This window comes from the organism of the source record quoted next, unplaced genomic scaffold, assembly GCF_019419815.1.
Source record: "Pyrus x bretschneideri cultivar Hongxiangsu unplaced genomic scaffold, Pyrus_bretschneideri_v1 Contig136, whole genome shotgun sequence".
Lineage (NCBI taxonomy): Eukaryota > Viridiplantae > Streptophyta > Magnoliopsida > Rosales > Rosaceae > Pyrus > Pyrus x bretschneideri.
Window position 1 is genome coordinate 83248 of NW_025999431.1, and position 14244 is coordinate 97491.

The following is a 14244-nucleotide window of genomic DNA, read 5'->3' on the forward strand; positions in this document are numbered from 1 at the left end:
AATTGATGATGCCAACGTAGTAATTCGCATTTTGAGAAGAAAAAAAAAAAAAGATACTTTTTGGTGTGCCGGGAATACTCAGTGGTACACCACATGTCATTATACAATTGGAGGAAAAAAAATTTGAGTGTCTCTCCAATTGTGTAATAACATGTGGCATGCCTCTAGGAGAAGAGATAGATATAAAGGGACAAAGATCCTCTCTGAGTCCTTTTTGTGGGGATCCAAGGGATCAATCAATTGTGTCCCTTCATCATATATTGTGCGATCAGTTTTCATTAAGTACTATTTATGTTCAATTTAAATTTGAAATTTTAAAATAATTTATAACCGCACGATGTACGATGAACGAAGACAATTGATTGATCCCTCGGATCCCCACAAAGAGGATTAAGAGAGGATCCTATTCCAATATAAAGCTTAAAGATGCACTCCATCTAACTTACATAAATTGTTGAATAAACCCCACATACTTAATACACCCTACATTTGCTTTTTCAATTAAAAATCATCTTAATACACCCCACATACTTCCCCACAATACCCTCACACCCTACATTCTTAATATACACCTTACATTTTCTACATGCACCCCATATTTTCCATACATCCCACATTTCTCAAATCTTATAAAGCTTTTAATTTGGACAAAAAATGCCGACTACAAAAGATGCAGCCTGGGATTTAAAGCATATGTGAGTTGTTTTCAATTCCACCATTAAAACCCATGTCATTAGTTTTTAATATTTGGTGATAATTTTAAATGTTTAATTCTTCATTAATCTTTGTGATCCCTAAAAGATGAATACGAACATAGAAGCTTGAATAACGCATGAAAAGTAAGATTAAATAATTATCGATGTCATCAAAATCACTAAAACAACAAAAAATAGGAAGTCTTACCTCATGTGAAGCTTTTAAATCATCGATTTAGTGTTTCGTTAGTCAAAAATAAATTTTCTTAATCAACATGTTTGTAGTTTCATTGGTTAGGGTTTTGTTCAACAATGAAGAGTTGGAGGGGTTTTGATAGATGAAAAAGATAAATAATACATTAAAAGTGATTTGGGGTGTATGTAGAAATTTTTATTTTTTTAAAAACCTAATAAGGTCAAACTGCCATTACATAGTAGGGTAAATAAGTCATTTAATACTAAATTTTAATGTGGGTTGCATTCAACATTTTGTGGGGTGCTAACATGTCATATGATTATCATTTTTACATATTAGAAAAGATAAAATCAAATTGTTAAATACTTGAATTCTAAAATACGGATAATTGGTGGCAGAGTATCTTTGTGGTCCAAGTAATTAGAGAATCCAGGTTACGCAAGATTTCTAGCAGACGAAGAGATTATTTAGTGTTTAACTTGACTCGTATATATATAACAATTGGTGAGTTTATGGCATAGGAGATCTAGAGATAGCAATGGCATCTTTCATAGCCCTCCGCCGCCCTTTAGGCATGAAACTGTCTTCCTTTTTCAATATACGACCTCTGGCCCCTTGTCTTTTCCCCTCGATTTGTAGCAATGGCATACAAACTCTACCCACCATTATGGTTTCCAAAACAACAGAGATCGAAAAGTCTATAAGCAACCAAACAAACATCAGACTTAGAATGATAAAGCAGTTGTTTCTGATTGAAGGCAAAGAGAAGAATATGGTGTACTCGTGGTTGTCTATACATGTAGTATTGAGCCTGATAGCAGCCGGTACAAAGGGTCAATCCAAGGAGGAGTGGCTCTCTTTCCTTAAGTCCAAGTCCATTGCCCACCTCAACTTGCTTGCCTATGAAATGGTCCCTCTGGTTTTTGCTGACGGATCACCCATCGGTGGGCCCAGTTTGTCTTTTGCAAATGGCCTCTTGGTTGACAAGTCGACCCCTTTCAAACTTTCTTTACAACAAGTGGTGGACAATTTTTACAAGGCGGCTCGAAAAGAAGTCCATTTCCGAACCAAGGCTGAAGAAATGAAAATTGAAGTGAATTCATGGGCCGAAAAGGAGACTAAGGGCCTTATTAAAGTGGTTCTTCCTGTTGGGTCAATTGACAGCTTAACAAGACTCATCTTTGCAAATGCATTGTACTTCAAAGGAGTTTGGGATAACAAATTTGATGCATCAGAAGCTGAAGAGTATGACTTCCATTGTCTCAATAGGAGATCATCAGTTAAGGCACCCTTCATGACCAGCTATAAAAACCAATAAGTAGAAGCCTTTGACGGCTTCAAAGTTTTAAAACTCAACTATCGAAAAGGTAAAACCGAGAAGCGGCATTTCTCCATGTGCATTTTTCTTCCAGACAAAAAAGCTGGCTTGCCAACTTTGTTTGAGAGAGTTTGTTCTAAACGTGGCTTCTTAGATCGCCATCTTTCACATTGGAAAGTTGAAGTAGGCGACTTCAGAATTCCAAATTTTAAGATCAGTACTGGTTTTAATACTTCCAAAATTCTAGAGAAATTAGTATTGTATTGCCTTTCCATGATCCATGTAAAGGAGGTGATTTGACGGAGATGGTGGACTCGCTTCCGGGTGAGACCCTTTATATTTCTGGTATACTCCATAAATCCTTCATCGAAGTTAATGAAGAAGGAACAAAAGTTGCCGCTATTATTGTCACTGGTATTGTTGGTGACTCGTTGGAGTCTGTTCATGATACAAAGACGGGAGACTTTGTAGCTGACCACCCGTTCCTTTTTTTTAGTAGAGAGGAATTGACTGGAGTGGTGTTGTTCACTGGGAAGGTGCTCAATCCTCTTGAAGGCTGATCATTATATTCTTAAATTTAATTACTCTCTATCCCTCTGTGTATTGTGATTATGCTACCTTGATTAGGTTAATTTATAAATGCGTGGGTATCCACGAGACCAATTTCCCTTGCTTCTTTGCTCATGTTATCTAGCATAGTAGCATGACATACAAGTTATCTCGATTATAAATGCAATCTCAACCATTAAAATTGGGCTAATCTAATGGTTTAGGAATCGTGTCAAAAACATGGTGCCACAAACCCGTCCCCATATATATAAACTTGAGCTAATCTAACGGACTTGCACATTTGATCCGACTAAGTCATACAATCTTCAAGTTCATATTGTCATATGGATATAACATTCGGTTGATATAAATGAAATGGACTAACCTCAAAGTATGTAGCCCTTCAATACTTTGGAGATCTAGAACCTTCGATCTCTTTTAAGACGAGGAGGGGGGGAGGGGGGCGCTCTGATGCAGTGAAATATAGAGCTACTTAAGTTCGTTTCTTAGGAAAATATGTTTTTATTGTAAATTCGTCTCTTTTTTGTTTTATTTTTTTCTGTCAATATATATTTAGTCACTTATAGCTTCTTAGTTGTGATTGTTATGAAAACTTATAGCATAACACCAAGTACTTTTCAACTTTCGCTTGCTATATTTTGACGTAATGTATTTAACCTGATTCTACTAATGTTATTGTCTTGAGAAGTGTTTCTTCAGTCAAAAGTTTAATCGGCGTTGAAACAGGGATAGAAACACCGCCTTCGTCCATAAATAAGCTAATTTTGGGTCAGAACCAACTCAATTACTTGTATACTTGATGCTAAAAATAAATTGGTTGATGTGAGGAATCATATTATGTTTGATGAGAGTCAATTGTTGGAAGATGAATAGAATGATAGTTGCAATTGCAAGCCACACATGCATTGGATGAAAGGCTTCAATAAGATTCAATGATCAATTTTCATTGCAGTTACTAATTATAACTCAAACTCAAAAGCAAACGTCCTGAGTAATAAATGGTCGTCTCAACAGGAAAGCAAATAAATCATGTAGTACAATCATTCTCTCTCTGTTTCTCCTTCGTTTTCTTAAATGTTTGACTGAGTTTTAGTTCCGTTGCACATTCCATTTTGGCCTTTGCCTCACTTAGATTGTTTCACGAAAAAATTTAGTTAATGTCGTGGGGTGTCTTTGTGGGATTTGAGGCACATTTCCTTTCTATTTGTACTTGATCTCAACTGGCAAGCAGGTTTTTGGCTCAGTGCTTTGTAGATTCAGTTATGCTTTTAGCATAAAAAATGCACCCAAGTTTCCATTTTTGAGTTTGAATACAAGATCAGTTTAGTTGTTTATTGTATATTTAGTGTTGTGCTGGGCATTTTCAACCTTGTGAAGTGGTGGTAGTTTACATACTAGAAAAACATGAATGATTTAGGCTCTGCAAAATGGAGTCCCAAGCCCGCCGAAAAAGCTTAAAGCTGGACTTTCACCAGCAAAAGATGAAAATGTCCTTATTAAAGGGACAAAGACCGCATTTAATCCACACATAGTTCAACATGAAGGACTGAGCAGTTGACTACAACTACATCAAGCTCTCGTGCCCATAGCAAATGAAGATCAACTCTATCAAGCAAGGAATCACAACCAAACATGATAAGGAATTCCACAAGATAATTCCAAATAGTATGCAATCAAGCAAGGAATTAAAGATATGATTAACTACAAAATCCTCTTTATAATTTCCCAAATAAAGACCAACCCTATCAAGCAAAAAATCACAATCACATCTGGTCAGGATTCCACAAGATAATTCCAAATACATATGCAATCAAGCAAAATAAACAAATAACTTAATGGGAAAATTAGTAGAAAAATGTAATTAGGCAGAATGAATATTTCATTGATCACTATTAAAACATGAGTTCTCCTTCTTCATATATTGCATACAAACTTACTAATATTTCTTACAACAAACAATTACACCACCTTCGTTTTACAGGTATTTTCTTATTTACTAGCTAGTACCTTGCTCCCTAAGCAACCCTCTCAACAGCCTAACCGTATACAACTCGACACCAATTCTAACAAACATAATAGCCTTATCAATTAGCTAGCCATCTTGGTTGTACATTTAGACAGACTAGATGATGCCATTCGGCATCATAACAATACCCCCCCTCAAACTAACCCTGATATCCAAGTTGTAGCAAACATAATCTACAAGGAACAAAAAACAAGTCGAATGAATCAATACACACAGATACTTCACAAATTTGCAATAGCTGGAAATTTGGATTTGAGTTCATGGTAATTCTCCCAAGTAGCATCTTCTTTGGTATGATTTTGCCATTCCACCAGCACTTCTGTAGTAGCAGTGTGTCATTTCTTCACCATTCTCCTATCTAAGATAGTCATTGGTACATCTTGCAATATGCCAGTTACTGGTAGTTGCACAGAAGGTTGTACTTGATCTCCCAGATGCTTTTTTAAACAGGAAACATGAAAAACTAGATGTAGTTTTGAAGTATCAAACAATTTCAACTTACATGCCACTGTCCCCACTTTAGCCAGGATTTCAAAAGCACCATAGAATTTGGGTTGTAATTTGTGAACTGAATGAGAAGATAAGGACATGTACTGATAAGGAACAAGCTTTAAGTACACGCAATCACCAACTTTGAACACTCTTTTAGTTCTCTTTTTTTTGTCACTTTGAACCTTCATCCGATTTTGAGCAGCTTGCAAATTAGACTTTAAAACTACTATTATTCGATTTCTTTCCTGCAATGTCTGATCTACTGATGCAAGATTAGTATTTCCACTGTCATAAAAAGAAACAAGTGGAGGTGACAGCCTATAAACAATTTCATAAGGTGTTATCTTTGTAGTAGTGTGATACCCTGTGTTATAGCTCCATTTAGCCCAAGATAACCACATAACCTACTTCCTTAGTTGAAAAATGCAAAAACACCTCAAATATGTTTCAAGACATCTATTGAGGACCTCAGTTTGCCCATCTGTATGGGGATTATACCTAGAACTGAAACACAATTTAGAACCTTGAAGAGTTAAAAAAATCCTTCCAAAACTTGCTCATGAAGATTGGATCTCGATCACTAAGGATGGAATTAGGCATTACATGCAACTTGAAGATGTGATCCACAAATATTTAAGCAATCATAGAGGCTAAAAAAGGATGAGTAACTGCTTAGAAATGGGTCTATTTAGATAATCGTGTAAACAAGAAAATTTTGTATCAAATGAAACGAGAACACGTGTACTATTTAATTTTGTATTGATTTGAATTTGTAGGTTACAATCTTTGTTTACAATTTTCCTCTGATATAGTCTTCAAATTTGATGTAGATGCATAGGTTGTTGATCCAAAGGTCACGATGACTTGATCTCGGACGAACGATTGAACGATTGCTTCAAGTTTTGAGCTTGAAAACAACGTGTGGATGATCTTCACCTCAAGGGTGTGGCAAAGGTAGTGTTTGATGTAGGATTTTGTCACTTCAAGGGTCTTGGCGACTTGATCTTGAAACAAACGTTGCTACAAGTTTATAAACTTGCAACAAAGTCTTGAAGGAATCGGCACTAGCGCTTGTTGATTCTTCAAGGAAGTGCTTCGGCTGTGGTTAAGAGAAAGCTTCGGATTTGGTTGAATGTTCTTCGAAGAGAGCTTTGGCAGCATATTAGTCTTCAAAGGTTTGGCAGAGGTTCTTCTTTGTAGAGATTTTTTGACCCTTATGCTTATGCGAGGACCTTGTATTTATAGGCTTCTCAAGGCTTGCCTTTGGGATGATTTTAGGCATGTTTTGTGCCTTAATTTTAGCCATTTTACTCCCTTGGCCGAATTTAAGGATCTTGTTGCCTATTTTGTGAGCAATCTTTAATTCTTACTTGTTTTATAAAGATGCTTTAGCTTTCTTTCTTTCTTTCTAGTTTTAGGATCAATTTGGATTCCCTAGCCATATTTAAGGAGGATTCTCCTTTATTGCCGAATTTTGGGGAAGTTTTATACTTTCTTTGTTTGATTTGTGCCACATATCATTGATGACTTGTCCATGAGTCATATGCCACATGGAGCTTTGCAATGCATCATTTGTATGCAACAAAATTTACATGTCTACAAATCGATCAACCACCACCCAAATTATAGTTTTACCTTTACAAGGAGGCAAACCAACAATGAAATCCATAAAGATGTCAGCCCAAATTTTAGTAGGAATATGGAGTGGTTGGAATAACCCTCGAGGTGACAGAGTTTCATACTTGTTCTGTTGACATATAGGACAACTAGCAACCATTTCTTTAATGTTCGTCTTCATTCCTTCCTAGTAAAAAGATCTAGAAATCCTCTTATAGGTTTTGAGGAAGCCTTCATGGCTTGTAATAGGACTAAGTGATGTTCTTAAAAAAAATTTGTTTTCCAAGAGCTATGGGGATTAATAACAACTATGTGCTTGAACTTCAAAAAACCATTATCCATTTGGTATATGAGATTCTCCACTAGATCTTCATTTGCAAAATTGGTCAAAACTTGCTGGATTTTGTGCAATATCCAAGAATCCTTCTTAACATGCCTTCTGAGTTCATCTATCCACTAAGAATATGGATATGCAATTGCTAGACATTTCATAGGGTCCAACACATCCAATACAAATAATTTAGTAACCAATTGACTCCTTGACAATGCATCAGCTGCTAGATTATCACTACCTTGCTTATAATGAATCTCATAATCAAATCCCATAAGCTTGGACAACCATTTTTTCTGAAATGGTGTATTTGCTCTCTCTTGAAGGACATATTTCAAACTGTGGTGATCAGTTTGAATAATTAAATGGTTACCAACCAAGTATGACCTGTCCTAGAATTTACAAAACGAAAAGGCATTTTTGTAATTTCTACCTTGGGTTGAAAGATATTTTGTTAATGTTGCTTTTGTGGGTCTTAAATCATGTGTCATTAGGGGCCATTTCCTTTTTGGTTCCCCAGCTCTCTCCCTTTTATTCCTTTTTGGACATGTGCCTTTTCTCCCTGCTCACAACTCTTAGGTCTTTCTCATCTCTCCCTCTCTTAAGTCTCTCTCTTTACACTCACTTCTCCTCTTTAAGCCACTAACACTCAAATAACCATGACAATAACAGCAACACCATCACCCTCACTCTTTGCCTCCTCTCTCCTCCCTTTCTCTGTGAAGCATAAAGACATCCATCAATGGCTGAGCACCCCTTCTCCGACTAGGTAAGCCCCGGACCATCCAAATGACTAGTTTTGGACATTTTAGTTGTGTTTTGACCATTGAACTTGGTTTGGAGGAAGTTATATGCAGAAAACTACTCGAGGAAACCTTTTAAGGTTCCGGATAGGGACTTGTCACTTATAGGCCGTTTTCCGACCAACTCCAACCACCTCTCGACGTCTTATTGGTACGAATCTCTTCCTTTTCCATGGGCTTCATTTTGGTATATTGCATGATAGGTTTTAGTTAGGTTTTGAGGTTAATGGAGTTAGGAGAGCTCCGACTTTCTTCTAACTCACAACGGCTAACCCGGCCTGGAAACGGGTCAAACCCGATTCGCAAAACCTAAGCTGGTGCAACTCGTTGGGCCATGGAACCCGGCCCAATTGGCTAGACCAACCTAATAACCCAGAAACCCAAACCCAAGCCCAAACCTAGTTACCTAGGCCCAACCTTACAACCCAAAACCCTCAGGCCAACCCAATTGAATCGACCTATCCCAGAACCCTGGCCAGCACTTAGATCCTAGTGTGGGCACACGTGAGCACCTGTCTTGGCCCGCAAGTGGAGCACATACACCTCCACCAAAGGTACTATGCTCTGGCGGCACTAGCGACTTTTCCGGCTAACTTTTTAGTGACCCAAATCGGCGCATAGCCGTCCAGGCAGCCGCCCTATGACGGCGCGTAAGGGTAGCCGAGGTCCCCCTTTATGTCTTCGACGTCTTGAATCCGTTTATGACATCCATTTCCTAAAATTCAGTCGTTATGATAGAGTTTTATTAATTGGTCCCCTTATGTTCTTAGGTGCAATTTTTTATGGCATTTCCGTCTTCTCTAGTTTGCAGGGCTCTTTGACAACGAAGTATCTGTGAGTGGACCCCTTTTAAAATGTATATTTTACTATTATAAATGCATACATGAAAAACATGATTTGTTGGTTACGCTTTATGAAATGTTTATGAGTAAATTGGATTTACACTTTATGATATATTATGCTTTATCAACTTTACATTCTTTGTGGTATATATGATTGATGACTATATACCTACTTATGAACGTGGTTTTACGATATGGCATTTTAGTTATTGTGCTCTGATTTGAGATAGATATATATATATATATATTAGAAATATTATGTTAATGTTTTTATATGCTTGCTTAGTGGTTATTCATACGAACTGCTTACGGGCAAATGGTCCTGCCTACGGGCGAATGAAATCATTAATTAGCTTCGGTATGGTGATGTAGGGCCTACGGGCGAATGATATTTATATTGGCTTCAACTGGGCGTAGGTTGGTGGCTTTGGTCGGAAGATACTTATATACGGCTTCAACCGGGCGTAGGTTGGTGGCTTCAACCGGAAGATATTTATATTGCCTTTGGCCGGGAGATGTGATGCCTTCGGGCGAATGAAGATATATGTGTGTGTGTCTTGTGCTACTACTACTAAGCACCCTATATACATTATATGTCTTATGAAAGGTTTTGTGGCATGCTAAGGTTTTCGGAAAAACCTATTATTTATTATAATATATGAGTTTTCTAAACCTAGGGTTAGTACATTAAAGATTAACTATTTTTGTATTACTTATATATCAACTTGGCCCACTCATGTTTTGTTTTGTGCCCCCCTCAAGACTTAGAATCGAGAAGTACAATCTTGGTGTCAAGGCACTCCCGCATCGGCATCTTCGAGTCCTCTGTGTGTATGACTCATCCCTTTGTTCATTCAATTTTACATGATTCTTTTTTTAATTGTCTCACATTAGTTGTATGCTCTGAACACGTTCCACAATTACATATTCCTTATTATTAAATTTACAAGTTTTATTTTTGTCAGTTAATTGTTTCTAGTCCTCATGCATCTTAATATAGCTTCGTCACCTTTGAGTGTCGGCCAGCATGTGCCTACCCTGGTGTTTGAAAAATATCAGGGTCGGGCGTGTCATGATTGCACCTCGGTAATTGCATGAACAATGGCTAACAACTCCCTTTCATATGCAGACAATTGCTGATTTCTAGGGCATAAAGCTTTGGTTGTGAAAGCTATAGGTCTACCCTCTTGTTGAAGAACTGCACCAATGCCAAACCCAGAAGCATCAGTTTCAACTATAAATGGCTTGTTGAAATCAGGTAAAGTAAAAACTTGTGGTGATAGCATAGCAGTTTTAAGAGCATTGAAAGCTATTGTAGCTTCTGCAATCTAATGGAAACTATCCTTCTTAGTTAATGCAGTCAAGGGACCAATAATTCTTCCAAAATGAGGTATGAATTTTCTGTAATATCCAGTCGATCCAAGAAACCCTCTCAAGGCTTCGACAGAATTAGGAAGAGGCCATTTTGCAATAGAGTCTAATTTAGAAAGGTCAGCAGCCACCCCTTCTTTAGACACAATGTGGCCTAAGTACTCCTCCCTATCTTGTCTAAAAAAACACTTAGATTTCTTAACAAACAAGGAATGACTTTTTAGTGGATCAAAAAATGTTCTTAGATGTTGCAAATGAGACTCCCATGAAGCACTGTAAACTAAAATATCATCAAAGAAGAACAATATGAACTTCTTCAAATATGGCCTGAATATCTCATTCATCAAACATTGAAATGTTGCAGGTGCATTTGTCAATCCGAATGGCATAACCATGAATTCATAATGACCATCATGAGTTCTAAATGTTGTCTTTTCTATATCATCTGGATGCATTCTTATATGGTGATAACCAGCTCTTAGATCTAACTTTGAAAAGTATTGAGCTCCATACAATTCATCTAATAACTCATCAATAAGTGAAATTGGAAATTTGTCTTTAATAGTGATCAAATTGAGACCCATATAGTCCATACACATCCTCTAAGTACCTTTTTTCTTCCTTACCAAAATAATAAGAGATGAATAAGGGTTGTTACTCACTCTGATAAAACCAGACTACATCAATTCACTAACACATTTCTCTATTTCTTTCTTTTGCACTGGCCCATATATATGTCTACAATTAGGAGGTTTACTGCCACTAATTAATGGAATTTTGTGATCATGCATTCGATGTGGTGATAAGGAATTTGGAGTAAAGAACAATACCTCATATTTCTCAAGTAATAATTCTTGCTGCTGTGTAACAAATAAATTCTGGGGCAGTTGCTTGGCTATAGATTGTTCCACATAGAGTGCATCCATGTGGCAAAGAAAAGCTCCAATTGTAGTATCTTGCTGCAAAAGCTTCTGCATTTATAATGCAATGATATTCTCAATTTGGTGCAAAGAAGAACCAGGACTAGTAATGCAAAATGTTTAAGAACCTTTGTAGAATTTCATATACATTTTGTCAAAATCCCACAAAATTAGACCAAGAGTTCTAAACCACTGCACTTCTAGTACAACATCACACCCTCTTAATGGTATTGCATACAGATCAGTAATGCAGATAAATTCTTAAATTTTGACATAAACTTGGCCAAAGGTTCCTTTTGTAGCCATTTTTCCATCATCAGCAATCTGAACATTGAATATATGTCCAATATCCAATGTATACTTCACTCTCTTAACCAAACTCAAATCAATAAAGTTGTGAGAACTGCCAAAGTTAATGAGAATTATAATTAGGCAATTTTTTAGGAACCCTTAAACCTTCATTGTACTAATGGTTGGGGGTGCAGGAATGCCAAACAAAGTACAAGTAGTGATCTCAGGCTCTTCAATTTCCATTACTTCTTCATCTCCATTTCCCAAATTCTCATAATCTTAAACATCAATAAGAAGCAGTTGCTTCTTTTCACAAGTATGACCCCTAACATATTTTTCTTTGCAATGAAAACACAGACCATTTTTTCGATAGTGATCAACTTCTTCAAGGGTTAATATCCTCACAAGAGGATTTTTTAGGACGGTTTTCAATGATTGTTGAATTAATGACATTTTGCAAAGTAGGTGATCAAAAGGTAGGCTGAAATTAAGAAGCTTTATGTAAAAATTCACCTTAAGATCCGAGAGCTTAGCATCAACTTGCTGGGCAAAAGATGAAGCTTCAAGAACATCCCTTAGTTTAAGCAACTTCACATCATGGCGCAATTCCACTCTCAATCCTCCAATGAAGCAAGATTTGAGAAGTGCAGGACTTATATCTGTGGTTCGATTGGATAACTTCGAAACTCCATGATATATCTTTAAAAGGCCCAGTCTACCTTAATTTCACCAAATTTTCAGCACAATCTTCAAATTCTGAAAGTCCAAATTCTTGGCAAAAAATCTTAGTAAATTCATCCCATGAAGGATATTGAGTGAGGCATTTCGCCTATTGGAACCACTACAGAGCTTCTCCCTCCATGTGAAACAATGCCAACTTCACTTTCTTCGAATCGTTAAAGTTGAAAAAATCGAAGTAGTGTTTAGCCTTATACACCCACCCCAATGGATCATCTCCTTCCACAAATCTAGGAAAATCCATCTTCAAAAATGGTGGTCTACTAGCATTTGGACCCAAATCTTGGCGATTGAAATTGTGATTTGACCCAAATCTACCAATGTTAAAACCCTAGCTCTACTTCTTCATATATTGTATACAAACTTACTGATATTTCTTACAACAACCAATTACACCACCTTCTTCTTATAGGTATTTTCTTATATACTAGCTAGTACCTTGCTCCCTAAGCAACCCTCTTAACAACTTAACCGAATACAACTCGACAACAATTCTAACAAACATAACAGTCTTATCATCTAGCTAGCCATCTTGGCTATACATTTGGATAGACTAGATGATGCCACTTGGCATCGTAACAATCACATCAAAATAATATACACATCTCTGGAACCAAATAATTAACTAGACTGATAGCCTTACAATATTTATGATTAGCCTTAGAAGATTTGAATAATTTGGGATTTTGGAAAAAAAAAACCCATATCCACACATTGAGCAAAACGCATCACATAAGGTGGCTTCTCACCTTTCTTAAGAGCAAGAAGTGTCTTAGTGGGTTGATTGGGAACCAATTAAAATGGTTTTTCAACACTCTTGTTGATGACTCTAATGTATCAATTCCCATTTGGAGAAAAGAAAGATATAAAGCTCAAAGATGCATTCCATCTTGTTGGAACTGTGTTTTATGTGGGACTTGGAGTCCCACATCGCCCAAACATTCATTTTACATCACCTTTATAAGTAAATGGACTCACTCATAGTTTGACTTGATTTGGGCCAAAGCCATGGACCTTGGGCCTTAGAATTGGAGAGTTTGGGTGTATATATTAAATGTCAAAGATGGGCCTTGGGCCTTGGGGCTCTTGGGCTCGGATGGACGAAAAACACAAGTTACGTTTTTTATTTTTTGGATTCAGTTTTTTCCGAAAGGATAAAACTGTCTGAACAGTTACGTTCAGTTTCTAACAGTTGCATTCGGTTTTCTTTTTAAAAAACTGATAAGCATGAATGGTTGGATAAGTTCACATCATGCCATTATATATAGGGCAATAAAATCAGAAACGTGAATTAAGTTTTTCCAAATTCATTCCACCATATTTCGCTGAGAACCACACAACCAATTCGCCAAGAATCCAAGTTCGAGTGCAAGAACTTGGATTAGATAGTTGTATCCTGCAAGATAGACATCCATCGAACTGCTGCACTAGTGTAGGGACGAGTTTCTGTCTTAGGAGATTGCTCTGCAAGCCTCTATCGTCAAAGAACAAGTCAGTGATTTGTGATTTTATATATAATTACACTAAGTGTTTATGTTTTAATATATTGTATTTGTTGTTGAGTTTTACCATTTGAATTAAAACTGTGCAAATTGTTGTATAATATATACTTAACGTTTGATTGGTTCTAACAATCTAAGACAGAAACTATGGATCAATCAAATGTTGGTGTCGTCAAGCAACATGTTGAGAAACCTGAGAAGTTCAAGGGAGTTGATTTCAAACGTTGGCAACAGAAGATGTTGTTCTACTTAACAACTCTAAACTTGAGTCATGTGATTACTTCTGAGTCCCCCAAAGCACCAGAAGAGGGAGACATTCCTGCCGAAATTCTGCAGGCTATAGAAGCCTGGACTCACAGTGAATTTCTATGCAGGAACTACATTCTGAATGCTCTAGATGACTCTCTGTATGATGTTTATTCATCATATAAGACAGCGAAAGATCTGTGGGAGTCTCTGGATAAGAAGTACAAGTCTGAAGTGGCAAGTTCCAAGAAGTTTGTAATTGGAAAATTTCTGAATTACAAGATGA

At 36.9% G+C, this 14244-nt stretch overlaps 1 pseudogene; it reads left to right on the plus strand.

Annotated features, from left to right (window-relative positions):
* Positions 1-1429: 1429 nt before the first annotated feature.
* On the plus strand, positions 1430-2769 carry LOC103962525 (annotated as a pseudogene).
* The last annotated feature ends 11475 nt before the right edge of the window (positions 2770-14244 follow it).